This window comes from Drosophila virilis, chromosome X (assembly GCF_030788295.1).
Source record: "Drosophila virilis strain 15010-1051.87 chromosome X, Dvir_AGI_RSII-ME, whole genome shotgun sequence".
Classification (NCBI taxonomy): domain Eukaryota; kingdom Metazoa; phylum Arthropoda; class Insecta; order Diptera; family Drosophilidae; genus Drosophila; species Drosophila virilis.
Window position 1 is genome coordinate 7027726 of NC_091543.1, and position 16274 is coordinate 7043999.

General features: G+C 35.2%; 2 protein-coding genes across 2 annotated transcripts in view; both read right to left on the reverse strand.

The window, feature by feature from the left end:
* Positions 1-15198, reverse strand: part of LOC26531751 (ESF1 homolog) — a 35147-nt gene extending 19949 nt beyond the window's left edge. The window contains exon 1 of the mRNA XM_070211259.1: positions 15184-15198. The gene's annotated coding sequence lies outside the window, so the exon portion shown is untranslated. The remainder of the gene's footprint in view (positions 1-15183) is intronic.
* The window catches only part of Gclc (glutamate--cysteine ligase), a 28780-nt gene that overhangs the window by 12216 nt on the left and 290 nt on the right, over positions 1-16274 (reverse strand). The window contains exon 2 of the mRNA XM_032439064.2: positions 15261-15852. The gene's annotated coding sequence lies outside the window, so the exon portion shown is untranslated. The remainder of the gene's footprint in view (positions 1-15260; positions 15853-16274) is intronic.

Below are 16274 nucleotides of genomic sequence, written 5' to 3' on the forward strand. Positions count from 1 at the left end.
AGTTTGCTAAGCGACCGCAACAGTTAGATAAATCAGTTCATATTCGGGAAGCAAATCTGAATGTACTCAACAAAAGTAGCCGTTAAGTGAAAATAATAAATTGAAATATATTTTTTTATAGTAACCTAACGTGTAAAACTTAATTGGCGCAGCCGGTAGGATACGTCGGGAAAAATTAAAGATCGCTAAAGGATAATTAATTCCCAGATCTAACGCACAATCGCGACCGAAAGTGTTGTCGGAGTGTAATAAAAATTTTCTCGAATACGTATCCGCACAAGAACCTTCGGGTCATTAGTAGCTTAATAATATTGACCCTTTGGGCAATAAAGCTACTACAGTTAATAACGACTGGCTTTGCATATCGTTTGATCCCTGCAATACGTTATTACTGAGTCTTTTTAAGACACACACACAAAAAAAAAAAAAACATTTACACAATAATCCATCACAAACTTTAACTTAAAATAAAAGTGCAAAATCAAAGAACAATAAAGTTCAAACCTACAAACTCAAAACTATTCAAAAAAAAGTGTATTACACCAAGATGACAATGGAATTATCAGAACAACACCTCAACCAGGCCCTTTCACAACTTAGACAGGTGCCAAGCTTTGACGGATCAACGGATCAACTAAACGCCTTCATTAAAAGGATAGATTACATCCTACACCTGTATCCAACCCGAGATGTTAGACAACATAGCATCTTATACGGAGCCATCGAATTGCAAGTCACAGGAGATGCTCAGAGAATATCACAAAGGACAGCAGCCAACACTTGGCAGGAGCTGAGAAACGCATTGATTGAAGAATACAAAGTGCAGACACCATTTGAAGAACTCCTTCGACGCTTATACAACACGAATTACCAAGGAAACGTCCGTAAGTTCATCGAGGAGCTCGAGAATAAATCTTTTGTTATATTAAATAAGTTAGCACTAGAAAATATACCTAGCAATACAACCCTTTATACAAATGCTATGAATAACACAATCAAAGATGTTATTACAAAAAAATTACCAGATAGGCTTTTCATGATGTTAGCCAGACACGACATTACGTCGACACAAAAACTAAAGCAAGTAGCTCAAAGAGAGGGATTATATGAAAATAGCGTTACTGAAAAACCTAAAAATAATAATGTTCAGGGAAATCCAAATAACAATCGTAGGAACATGGGAAATTATCAGCAAAATGCTAACCCAACCACCATTTCAAGTGGCTATTCCAACACGAATCAGAGTTATCACGCACAAAATAAACAGCATAATAAGTCCGAAGACAATCAGAAAGCTCACCACGAGTTCCAACAGAAATTAAGTCAAGGTAGATACCAAAATCCCTTAAACTACCAAAATCAGTCCCATTCACGCTTGAATGCACCAAACCCTCCGACTAAACGTCAAAGAGATAGTAACAGTGGGCAGATGAAAATGGATACATCCGAAAATTTTCATCAGCAAGCCTCGGAACAAACAGAAGAAATCCATTCATAAAATTGATTATGAATGACGAAGTTCTAAAATGTGTCATCGACACAGGTTCAACCATAAATCTAATGAAAACAAACCGCTTAAATTTTCCAGTTTACAACGAAACATTAAAGGTTCACACCATAAATGGTGTTATTGAATTAAAACAAAGTATACGATTAGGAGCAAGCAAAATTTGTCCGAGCAAACAAAAATTCTATATTCACGACTTCTCAGAGCATTATGATGTTCTGATTGGGAGAGAATACCTTGAGGCATGTCAAGCAAAAATAGACTATGCACAAGGATCCGTAACCTTAGGAGAATTTAACTTTTGTTTTAGATATAACGACGAAGAGGTCGAAGAGGACATGACCGCACAAGAGTGCCTTGATCCACCCTCAACAGAGGACAGACCATTTAACTTCGCTATTAATAATGAATTAATAGAAAACAATGAGTTTAGGCTAGAGCACCTAAACTCAGAAGAAAAAGAAAAAATAAAAAAAGTTTTACATGAATTTCGTGATATCCAGTACCATGAAGGTGACAATTTGACTTTCACTAGTACAATTAAACACAAAATTCTAACAAAACATGAGGACCCAATTTACAAGCGTCCATACAAATATCCTCAAATATACGATGAGGAAGTAAATAAACAAATAAGCGATATGATAAAACAAAATATCATACGTAAATCCAAATCCCCTTACTGCTCACCAGTAATAATCGTTCCAAAGAAAAACGATGCATCTGGAAAGCAAAAGTTCCGGTTAGTCATAGATTACCGCAATCTCAATGAACTAACTATTAATGATAAATACCCTATCCCGATCATGGATGAAATATTAGACAAACTTGGAAAATGTCAATATTTCACAACCATTGATCTAGCCAAAGGCTTCCACCAAATCCAAATGGATCCTGGTTCAATACCCAAGACCGCATTTTCGACTAAACATGGCCATTACGAGTACACTCGCATGCCATTTGGTCTTAAGAATGCACCTGCAACGTTCCAACGTTGTATGAACAATCTCTTAGAAGATTTAATTTTTAAAGATTGTCTGGTCTACTTAGACGACATTATTATTTTTTCCACTTCATTGGAGGAACACATTTTGTCGCTACAAAAGGTATTTAAGAAGCTTAGAGAAGCTAACTTAAAACTACAGTTGGATAAATGCGAGTTTATGAGAAAAGAAACTGAATTTCTCGGTCACATCATCACAACTGAGGGTATAAAACCAAATCCCAACAAGATACAAGCAATTGTCAAATTCCCAATTCCAAAAACCCCAAAAGAAATTAAATCATTTCTAGGATTATGTGGTTTCTATAGGAAATTTATACCAAATTTCGCTAATATAGTAAAACCATTAACACTTAAATTAAAAAAGGGAGCAAAAATCAATATAAAAGACAGAGACTACGAACTAGCGTTTGAAAAGCTAAAAGTACTCATAACATCCGACCCAATTTTAATATACCCTAACTTCGAAAAACCATTTTCATTAACTACAGACGCAAGTAATATGGCAATAGGGGCCGTCCTTTCGCAAGAGCATAAGCCTATATGCTATGCAAGTAGAACTCTCAACGAGCATGAGTTAAATTATTCAACGATTGAAAAAGAATTATTAGCAATCGTTTGGGCCACTAAATACTTTAGGTCCTATCTTTTTGGTCGACAATTTCAAATCCTTAGTGATCACAGACCACTCGTCTGGTTAAATAATATGAAAGAACCTAACATGAAATTACAAAGGTGGAAGATCAAGCTAAATGAGTTTGATTTCCAAATTAAATACGTCCCAGGAAAAGAAAATTATGTGGCAGATGCTCTGTCCAGAATTCAATTAAACGAAAACTTCTTAGGCGAAGATACAATTAGCACAAGAGCAACAATACATAGTGCTCAAGAAGACAACAGTAACCATTTACAAATCACAGAAAGACCACTTAATTATTATAATCGACAAATAGAATTTGAAAAAGGAACCGAGAACGAAACAAAAGTTACGAATTACTTTCACAAAACCAACATAAAAATTACGTACAAAGACATGACTAATACGCATGCCAAAGAATTAATAAAAGAATACTTATGCACAAAGAAAAGTGTGCTATACTTCCACAACGAAGCAGATTTTCCAATTTTTCAAGAAGCCTACTTAGAAATAATAAGTCCGAATAATTCAACAAAGGCAATGAAAACTAGTACAAAATTAATAGACCTTCAAACATACGCAGAATTCAAAGAATTAATATTAAAAAAGCACAAAGAATTATTACACCCAGGAATTGAAAAAACTATCAATTGGTTCAAAGAAACCCACTATTTCCCAGATTATCAAAATTTAATTCAAAATCTAATAAATGAATGTGAGATTTGCAACATCGCAAAAACAGAACACAGAGATACAAAATTAACTTTCGAAATAACTCCGGAAATCGCTAATATCCGAGAAAAATATGTAATGGATTTTTACATAGTAGGAGATAAACAATTTTTATCTTGCATTGATATCTATTCAAAATTTGCATCATTAATAGAAATAAAAAGTAGAGACTGGCTAGAAACCAAACGAGCTATATTACAAGTGTTCAACCAAATGGGTAAACCCATCGAAATAAAGGCAGACAAAGACTCAGCTTTTATGTGTACAGCTTTACAATTATGGCTAAAATCAGAAGCAGTAAATATTAATATAACCACTAGTAAAAATGGTATATCCGACGTAGAACGATTTCATAAGACAGTTAACGAAAAACTAAGAATCATTAACAGCGACTCAGACGTCGAAAATAAACTTACAAAATTTGAAACTATACTCTACACGTACAATCATAAAACAAAGCACAAAACGACTAACAGAACACCAGCGGACATATTCATATATGCAGGTACACCAGAGTATGACACTCAAGCTAATAAAGAAAAACTAATAAATAACCTCAACAAAAAACGAACAAATTATGAAATTGACACTAGATACAAACACTCACCGTTAGTTAAATCAAAGACGACAACCCCGTTCAAGAAAACAGGAGAACTAAGACAAATCGACGACAAACATTTTGAGGAAACTAACAGAGGCAGGAAAATAACACATTACAAAACCAAATTCAAAAAGAAAAAGAAGACTAATCAAAGCAAATATAACAATTACAGGTCAACAACAGACAGCGATCAAAACATACAAGCACCAGCTTAAATTAATTATTATAATATTACTATCAATAACTGTAAACCATATAAATGCACAGAGTATTGAAATTAATCCTATCAAAGCCCATAACGGATATCTCATATTTAAAACAGGAACCATAGACATTCCGACAGATTACGAATTCCACTGTTTAACGGTTAATATAACAAAAACCGAAGAAACTTTTAACAATTTAATTGAACAAAGTAAAGAATTCAATAACCTTATACAAATCGAATACCTAGTAGAAAAATTAAACAGAGAAATAAACGGCTTAAAAATAGCCAAACGCAGCAAAAGAGGTTTAGTTAACATAGTAGGAACAGCATATAAATACTTATTTGGAACATTAGATCAAGAAGACAAAGCAGAAATTGAACAAAAAATAAGCAACTTAGCAGAAAACAGCGTCCAGGTTAACGAATTAAATTACATAATAGAAGCTATAAACAAAGGAATAGAAATCATGAACGAACTAGATCAAGAGAAACAAAAAGGAAAGAAATTAGATATCCTTATATTTAACTTACAACACTTTACAGAATATATAGAAGACATTGAGATGGGAATGCAGCTCACAAGATTAGGAATTTTTAACCCAAAATTACTAAAACATGACTATTTGTTGCATGTTAATTCTGAGAAATTGTTGAATACAAAAACTTCCACTTGGTTTAAATCAGATACAAACGAAATACTTATAATATCCCATATTCCTCGAGAAATAATAAAAAGCCCGGTATTCGAAATAATTCCATACCCGGATGAAAATAATAATATTTTGACAGAAATAGCTCATGAAAAATATTTTACCCAAGATAAAAAAGTTTATAGCAGAGAAACAAAAAAATTAATTAATAATGAATGTTTAACAGGAATTTTAAACCAAATAACATCAGAATGTAGTTATACTAAAATTTTGCAAAATTTTCAAATCAACTACATAGAACCAAATATAATTTTAACTTGGAATTTACCAAAAACTATATTAAACCATAATTGTATAAATAACGAAATAACAATAGAAGGAGACAATATAATAAAAATCTTTAATTGTTCATTGCAAATTAATGAAATTTCAATTTCAAACAATATGTTAGATTATACTCAAAGCATTTACGTAAGCAATGATGTTATAAAATTAGAACCACTTTCGTTTGTACAAACGAAACAAATTATAAATGCACATACAAAATTTAACAATGTATTCCAGATAATTACAATAACCATATTTGTAATCATATTAATAAGTTTAACACTGTATTTGACATATAAGTTCAAAAGCATACCTAAGAAATTAATTATAAAATATAAAAAACCCAAAGTAGAAGAAACACCTACAATAATAGGAGATATACCAATTGTAAAAGAAGAAAATGTTACACTATATCCAAACTTAAACACCTGAGGACAGGCACTTTTCTAATGGTTGGGGGAGTGACATATCCATAGTCGCACCCACCCTTTAACATAACTTAGCACATAAGCATAAGCACAATTATAAACATTTCTAATATTGTAAACAAAGAGCCTGGTGATAACATCGACATTGGTCAAGATCAAACTGTCCCCCTTTGGTAGACATAAACAATTCACCCTAAATATCACGCCACTGTCAATGTTCCCATCAGAGTACTATCCCACGCATAATTGCTGACGCAGCTCAAACTTCACTCAATTTTGACTCAAACTCTCTCAAAGCGAAGTTTGCTAAGCGACCGCAACAGTTAGATAAATCAGTTCATATTCGGGAAGCAAATCTGAATGTACTCAACAAAAGTAGCCGTTAAGTGAAAATAATAAATTGAAATATATTTTTTTATAGTAACCTAACGTGTAAAACTTAATTATATAGATAAGGACATAGACATCATTTGGTCAGGCATAGAAGAGGACATCTCATGTCAAAGACAAGATCAGATCGGATCACTATAACGTATAGCTGCTTCCCATTGTAAATGGCTAAGAAGGGTATAATGTTTTTGTGCCAGTGTATGTAACAGGCAGTAGAAAGCATCACCAACCCCATAAAGTATATATATTCTTGATCAGCATCAACAGTCGAGTCGAACTAGCCGTGTCCGACTGCCTGTCCGTCTGTCAGAGCGAATGTATGAACGCAAAGATCTCAGAACCAAAAGGAGATAGAGATTTGAATCTTGGCACAAGTTTGCTTCCGATAATCGATAACTTGCCCCGTTTGCAAGAAATCGATAAAAATCGATATCGAAATGCTGTTCTTTGAGCGAATCTTGAATATTTTAAAAGCTAGACACCCCAAACTTGACAAGTTGCTGCCAAAATAGTATATAGATGTCAAATATATTTCATTTTAAGCCTTTTGTGTATGCTGCTATTTTAGTTCAGTTTTTTTTCAGCATTTACATAGTTCATTATACGACACAGTTATGTGCACGACTGCATATCAGCAGAAGTGTATTTAATCTTCGGTGTGTCGAGGCCCTGCAAAAGCATACACAAATGATAATGAATATATGCGAACATGAAGAAAAAGCTCATTCATATTAAGAACTTTCAACTATTAAGTAAAACTTCTGAAACACAACGTATCTTTAATGAGTTCGGGTAATAATAATGTGTTAAATATTGGAAACAAATCTGAATGATGTAAAAATTGAAAACAATCCCAAAAGAATTAAGAAATGAAAGTAATTACACATGAACGGAATAAGCTCGCATGACTGTTTAGTCATTTCAAGTGTTTTGGACTCGATTGACGATTACGTCAACTTCTTTACATTTCCCACTCTTCAGGTGATATTTTTATATATGTACATAATTAAGGCCAATTAGAAAGAAAAGAAAACCCAAAAGGAGGTAAATATATTTAAAGGGTTGACAACAAAATTAAAGAAATGGGTAAAAAAAAAGCGAAAAGTTCTACAGCAGATCGTGACTGACTCGAAGATACCCTATGCCCAGGGCAGAGCTGACATTGCAGACTTTATTTCATATCGCTTAGGTATAAATTGTTCGATTTAAATCGAATCAAAAAGTCAAAGTTCCGCGATATAACTCGACAATTGGAGCTTACTTACAAAGTGAACTCTGCCTAGTTTTTGCACTTGCGATATATGTTTCAAAAATCGATATTCCGAATCGATAATTATCGATAAATAACACAAAAACACGTTAAATTTATGCTGCTTTGCGTATAATATAGTCAAATCTCTTCATTCCGGTCCAAAATCGAAGGTCGGGCCGTCTTCCCTCTGCATGTTACATGCACAGCCAGCAAACTAATCGACCCGCTTTGCCACTATTCACTGCGTGCAGGGTATAAGAAGAAGTTGAAAAAACCACTCAAAAGACAGAGTTATCAATTGAAGTGCTTGAAGAATTCAATACCTGTCAATCAAGAGTTTCTTCTATTTCCTTCTGATTAGGGCAACAGGCGAGTGGACTATTTATAAAGATTATTATATTAAAGATATATATATATATATATATATATACAAATATACACTTGAATTGATTTCCTTTAACGCTAAACACAAAGAAATAAATCAGCGCTTGGCACTCAAAATTGTGCAGCAACCATTTCTGATTGTTGGCCGTGCAAGCTTCTTTTTCCCCCAAACTTTGAACTTAACTCAAGGAATGGGCTTCCCGAAAAGGAGCGTCCCTGCGTAATGTCCTTGGCATTCAATTTTGTTCGGCGCCATAAACTTTTGCCGTTCTGCTCTTTATCACACGAGCCGAGCACATACGTTAGGTACTTTGGAAACATTGTTGGAAAGCCAAAATAATATATAAAACAAATAGAAATTAGATAGCGTGGGTCGTACGGAGTGCTTGTAGGTCATATGTTTAGATAAGAGTCGCTGTAAGTGGACCTGTTAATAGTTTTTTCTGTTTCTTTTTGTTTTGCATAGCTCAACGTCTACTCATCGAGTCAATTAGTTATACAAGCTGTGTGGCTGTGAATCAATTACAGCTATCAAAGATACATGCAGCGTTCGTTGCAGAGAAAATTAGCTGGCGTTTTTTTTTTTTTGCTCGCAATTTTTATTTGATTTGAACCGGCGACTGCTCGCTAGGTGGTTCAACGCTCAAAACTTACAAAACTAGGCACATTTGCAAAATGTGTCCATGCTCGACCCACTTTTGCTGAGATCCGGACAAGCTTTACTTTTAGCTATTTATTAGATGTTTTTTTATTTATATAAAAGTTCTCAGGTATCTGTATTATGCGCACAGCTAACCTGACCAACGCAATTGCTAATGTTTTGCGGGGCGAAAGGAAAACGAAAAAAAAAAAAAAACACGTTTAAATACTGCAAAGTCATTTAAGAGAAATACCAAAGTGTGTGTGTGTGTGTGTGTGTGTGTGTGTATACTTTAGTGGAAACTATAAAAATAACCCAAGCCATGTGTGTGGACGAGCGAGAGCATGATTCACGTTTGCGCACGGCTTGAATTTCGCTAATTGCTTTCGACTCTTTGTTTTCACAATACCATTAAATGGATAAGAAGGTAGTCATAAAATGAAACAATTCCATAGACCACAAGTGCGTACATAAGGCAGCTGACGAGTCTTCAATTGAACGCAGCCCAAAGAAAATTCTAATTTGAATTTTGTCGTGACTGCTGCAAGGCAAAAAATGTTCGAGTTCATAAGCTAAATATCATCTGCATCAAGAGCTGAGTCTGTTTTTCTTTTCTCGAAAAGCTTGCATAGAGCTCGTCGAGATATTGCACATCATATCGGTTTACTATATTATATAGATCTTATATATCTTCAACAAACTCAGCAACTAGCTATTCTCCCAACATATCTGAGCCCTTGATCGATTGGAATCGGTTTATAAGCTTGATTTAATGATGCTTTTGCTTTCAACGGAAGCAAGTTTAAGATACATAAATAAAATAGTTTTCCAGGGTATCTCTTAGTTGAGAACCTTCTAACAAACATATTTCCATATGTTTTATTGTTAAATTTGAGTAATATCTCAAAGAAAATAAAGCTATGATAAGCCGCAATTGATAAGCGACTGTTGTAAAATCAAAGGGGCTTGTGGGAGAGTGGATAGGGGCGAGGGGACGGGGGGGCGACAGGTTAAAGGTGTGTGTGCATGTGCTTCGTTTGATAAGAAGCAAAGATAAATGTTGATGAAGAGCAGATGAAGAGCATTTGCAGCGCAGCTTATTGTCAGTTGACATTCGCAAAGCCCAAGCGGCGTATACGTAATGTCTAAAAGTCGCGAATCAAATGCGGAAAGAGGCAAATGCCAAAGAGAAACATTAAAAAGCAACAACAACAATCGGTACAATAATGTAGACAATTTTCAGGGCCAAACAATGTAGGCACATGAAATAGAAAACATACAAAGTCCGACCGACAGATACAAAGATACATATGTATCTAAATGTATGTCTACATACATTATGCATACATATGCACATATACATATAAGTATGTATGTATGCATGTATGTATCCAGTTAGGTTTATCTGCAACGGAATGTAAACAAACTGTGTTTGCCGTATTGTAATAGGCAATAGGAAATTGCAGTCGTTGCACTTGAAATAATTGCACGCCATACAAGATTACGACAGATTACGTATACGACGCATAAGCCGGGCAAAAATTACGAATCTAAGCAAATAAATAAAACTAAAGAACTACGAAGAGGAGAACGGAAGGAGCACACAAACAATTTGCGACGTAATTGAAATCTATGAGCCCGTTCGAGCGAGCGAGCGAGCGAGAAAGAGAAAGCGAGAGAGAACGCGAGCGAGGGAGAGAGAGACAGAGAGAGCGAGAGCAGAGGCTATTGTTGCATAGATAAGTCGTGTGTGGGGCCCCAACAGTTGAATACTAGACACGCGGTTACTCAATCACATACAAACATACACAATATATGTATGTATATGTGTGTGTGTGTGTGTGTGTATGTGTATATACGTTAGTAAATGTGCATTTGTGTTCATTTGTGAATATGCAACTCAGAATTTGACAGCTGTCAATTGAGAAATATTCACTGTTGCATAGATACATATATGTAAAACTATTTGCTCGATTTGACTGATGCACAGATTGACAGACTGACTGATTGACTAACTGACAGACTGACTGATTGATTGACTGACTGATGAACTGACTGACGGACTGATTGACTAACTGATAGTCTGACTGATTAAGTGATTGATTGACTTAATGGCTGATTGCCTGACTAAATAACTGATTGACTGACTGATGGACTGACTTAATGACTGGTTGACTAACTGATTGACTGACTTAATTACTGATTGACTGACTGATGGACTGACTTAATAACTGACTGACTGACTGATTGACTGAGTTAATGACTGGTTGACTGACTGATTGACTGACCTAATGTCTGATTGACTGACTTAATAACTGATTGACTGACTGATGGACTGACTTAATAACTGATTGACTGACCTAATGTCTGATTGACTGACTTAATAATTGATTGACTGACTCAATGACTGTTTGACTAACTGATTGAAAGACTGACGGGACTGACTGACTGATTGCCTGACTTAATAACTGATCGACTGACTGACTGATAGATGAATATGCTTCGGCATGTGTAATTTCATATTATTGCCCAAATCCACGCTCCTCGGTGGAAAATTGGGGGAAAATTTCTCAAAAGTCTTGAGTCACAACAGCTGAGACTGACAAATGGTCGGCTAAAAGATGGCAAAACAGATTGGAATTCCATTGAATGCAATCAGAATTATTATTAACGTTCATTTAACATTTGCTTATCGAGGCATTTCAAATAACAATACACATTGAGTTATCTAGAATTTAATTTCGTTTTGTTTTCTTTTGTTTCTATGTGAAAATGTTATTTGTGATCGCGCAAACAGAATCCGCATAAATGACAGCCACACGTGTTAGCCCCAGTTTTTTCATATTTTAGTGTATTTTTTTTTTTGTATTTTGTTTTTATTTATTTTGTTTCGTGTAGTCTTATTAATAACTAAAAGAATCGAACCTGATATCGAATTGTTGAAAGCACTTGTGCAAATGCAAATGACGTTGAAACTTCAATATAATATTTATATTATACATTTTTAATTTTGTTTTAAAAAATTTGTTTTAACAGGTTTTCATTAGTAATACGCAGATGGGCTCTACAAGCGAGTGCTCTGTACAGCAGATACCCTATATTTGTGTTTATTATTGTGAAATCTTGTTCACTTTTGATGCTGGATTTGGCGAAGTTTCCTTTTGCTGATCGGAAATAGTTTCACATTTTTTTGTGAAAATGATTTCACATTTTGTTGTAGATTTGGGAAATACTTTCACATTTTGTTGTGGATCTTGGATATAATTTCACTTTTTGTTGTGAATTTGGGAAATAATTTCACGTTTTGTTGTGGATTTGGGAAATAATTTCACGTTTTGTTGTGGATTTCACTTGACTATTTTTCTATAAGTTGCAAAATTTTGCATTTTTTTTTATTACAAATGTTTATCAACTTTTAATTTATTTATTTTTTTATTTTTATTTACCTATTTAATAAATTTAGGCTGCGAGTTCTGATAGCTTCGCCGAAAATGTATTTTATTTTGTGTTATCCTATCTAAGAACATTCACCAAAGCTACAGGGTATCAAAATGGGATTTGTGCAATGATTGTTGTTGTTTTTCTTGTTGTTGTAGTTTAATCATTTATCTTGTCAATTGCGTAAAGTAAGCGTGCAAATAATTAAAGCACTCCAAAACTAAACATCAGCTCTTATAATGACGCACTGCAAAATAATTGCAAAACACTTTTGTCATCATCATCAGCGCAATGATCATCATCATTATGACGATAATGATGATGATGATGACGCACTTGAGCAGATATTTATCTGAAATTTGTTAAGTATTTATCATTGTCAATTAAACAACAACAGAAGCTCAACTGAGCTCACAAATTGAAAGCGAATTAGTTTGTTGAAAACAGAAGAAAAAAAGTTTGCTTCAGTAGAAAGTGCACGACTGGCAGTTACCCTATTGTTTTCGATACAAATAGCATAGGAAATAGTTTCATGCATAACATCGGAGTTTATTGTCCGATCTTCGTCAAATTTTCAGAGCTTTAAGGTGACATACAAAAAGATGTGCATGGCAAAGCTTGAGTTTTTGACAAAATAATATACCCAATCTCGGATCTATATACACTATAGAAAGAATTTTGACATTCCTGCTAGCACTCAAAAGCTCCTAACCTTATCGAGTCGGAGATACTCTTTTTGCATCTTAGATGCATGCATATTTAGAAAGCCTTTTACCCTTTCGTGACCTCTCAAATGGACTTAGAAATTTGTCGTAATTAATTGACCTTTAAAAATGTAAACTCTTGTCGTGTCTGAGCGTAAGTCAGGGGCTTGAGGGTGTTTCGGGGGGAGGGGCAGGGGGCGTACTGTTAGATCTTGATGATAATGAATGATAAGACGTAAATATGTCCAAGTGTGGCTCGTCTTATCTAAGAAACTGGCTAAAAGTATTTACAACGAAGTACAAATACGCTTAAATATTTGACAAGATAATTTAGCCTTTTATGACTTTATGACCACATACATTATATGTAAGCACCATGAAACCAGATTCGAACCAAAATTCTGGCTCACATATCGTATAAATAGATATGTACATAAAGAGATGTTTATCTAGATCTTAAGTAAATGTATGTGCATATATATTTCACAGAATTATCTTATAATCTGTAATAACTGTTGAAATACATATTCCCTTCTTAGAAGGGTCTATTTCGTGAAGAAGTTAAACGTTCTTCTTCTTGAAATATATTCTATTAAGAAGCTTAGAGTTCTGCTTCTTGAATTTCATTTTTTTTTTAAGTTTGGAGTTCTTCTTCTTGAACTATGCACTTTTAACAAATAGTTTTCAGTTAATATGTCAATATGAATTTCATCATATATTATCTGCATTTTTTTTTTTTTTGTCATAATTCGCGAACCTTCCTAGCTGTAGGTTATTTCAAGAAGTTGGCTATTTAATAGCTAAATGTGCAACACTGATAAAGTATGTATTTCATCACATCTTCACAGGGAATTTGCAATTCGAGAAACTTCCGTAATTATGTGTTTCCCTTGTTCCTCTCTCCCACCCCCTATATATATGTATACATATATTTTTTTTTTGCGTCGTCATTTGACATTGCGATTAGCCCAAAGGAAGGCGGCGTCAAGCGCCCGGGGGTCATTGAGGCTCAGTTTCATGAGTTAATAAATGACAAGGTCGACTTTTGCACACAATAGATAAACAAATAAAATAGAAAAAGAAACAAACACAATAAACAGTTATCTATGTGGGTTTTACGGTAACTGCGATAAACGCTACACACGGCACATGGCATGATTCCGATAGCAATCGATCGTGTCTATGCGTATATCTGTCATGTGCGAGGCCAAATGCAAGCACGGTCGTGTCGTGTCGTGTCGTATCGTGTCGTATCGTGTCGTGTCATGCCCTATTGTGAGTCACGGCGCGTCTGTTATTTCTGCTGATTCACGATGATGTTTGAGAGTCTTTGGACAGCATGATATGCTAATTCTCAAATTTGCCAGTGCTTGCTGTTGTTGTTCGGTTATCTTTAGTTTGGTGTTGTTCTTGTTGTTGTCTTGTGGTGAAATTGCAGCACATGTGGGAAGCACATACATACATACATGCATAGAAAACAGATACCAACAAATACATGCGTGCGAACTTGTATGCGTGTGTTAGTGCTGATCTCTCTCGCTCTCACTCTCGCCGCTTAACTCTCATTTTTGCGAGTGCCTTGAACTTCACCGCTTCCATGGACCCTCCCGCAGACCCGTTATCCACAAGCTTGAACTTAAACCCGTTTAAAATGTATTGTACTTTTTGTTTATCACACGCGACTTGTGCATGAGTAATGCGGCAGTGACGTCACAGCAGCCGTAGCATATGCATATTGATTTATATATATATATTTTTTTTTTTGGTTTACTAAGCTCGTTCTCAACTAATTGCTGATCAGAAATATATGTACATAAAAAGTTGCGCTCTTCTCAACTCAAACTAATTGCCGATTTTGGCATGTGAATGACTTCACAGAAATGTGTCATGCAATAAATCGCGTATGATATGCAGGCACATACATATATGCATATATATGTATATGCTGTGATAAGTTTCCAAGTTGATTAAAATATCAAATTAGAAGCTTCCAGGCCAAACGCTCAAGGCCACTGCTGTTCCAGTCCAATTGGACAGTGTGTAAGCCGTACGCCTCAGTCAAACACATACGCACATATCCATCGGCATGCACATAAATTTGTATGGAAAGCGAATGTCAAGGTTATGCACGGCCTGGAACTGGACAGCGGCAATGGCAACAACAAAACGCGCTACTTAAACAACAAAACTAATTGTCATGTAATTACGAGCCAAAAAATCAATAAAAAAAAAAGAAAAAAAAAAACAACCCAAACCCACTTGTAGAGACTGAAATTACGCACTTATTCAAATAATGGACACACATGCATGCGCGCATGCATAGTATAAGTTGCTAGTTAGAATAACGGCAAACACTTACCGGTAAATGCTGTAGAACAATGATAAAAGCAACAAACGCGTGCGCTCCAATCAGAATTTTGCGGCTTCTTGTTGGATGCTGCTCAGCTGTTGCTCTCGCCGTTTGGATTATATGAAGAGCGAGAGAGAGAATGCCTAGCGGCGACGGCGACGGTTGCACAAACAAAAATGACCTGTTTGTTGTTGGTGCTGCTGCCCTCGCTCTTACTGTCTGCGCTGCTGACGCTGTCTCTTTTGCACGCTCTCGCTGACGCTGTCTCTGTGTGCCGTGTGTTTGTGTGTAAGTGTGTGTCTGTGTGTAAGTGTGTGTCTGTGTGTGACCGCGTGCTGATGTTTTTCACACACGTTTTGATTCTGATTTCGAATGCCGATTCAGAATTTATTTTTGTTGTTGTTGTTGGTTGTGTAACCAAACGACAAACTCAACTGACCAACGTCAATTTAACGAACTTCTCTTTAGTTTTTTTTCTTCCGATTTTTCGCTGCTCCTGTTGTAATTGTAGATGTTGTTGTTGTTGTTGTAATTTGCACTTCGGTTTGTGTTCTTGTGTGGTTTACTTAAGTTGATTGTTTTGCCACGATTTCACAATATGCTTAATAAACAAAAGAAATTCATATACATATACATTTAGTATCATCTAAGCTAAGAATGTGTGTGCGTGTGTGTGCATGAAAACAACAAAATGTGCAGGCCGCGTGTTTTTTTTCTTCTCTCTCTCCTATTTATTTTTGTTTTTGTACTTGCTTACTATGTAACTGCCGTTACAGCTGCAACGTCAACGCTGACGGCGACGCTTGTGCAGATTTTTATTATTTATTAATAATAGACGCTGTTCGCACCAAAACGGAACACACACATACATGTGCACATTTAAGAACAACAACATAAATGTGCGGCTGGGCCTTTCAAGACGTTTTTTTTTTTCTACTTTTTAATATCGCATATTGTACGTGCATGCACATGCACATGTACGTGTGTGTGTGTGCGAGTTGTTCTAATTAGAAGACGCTGCTG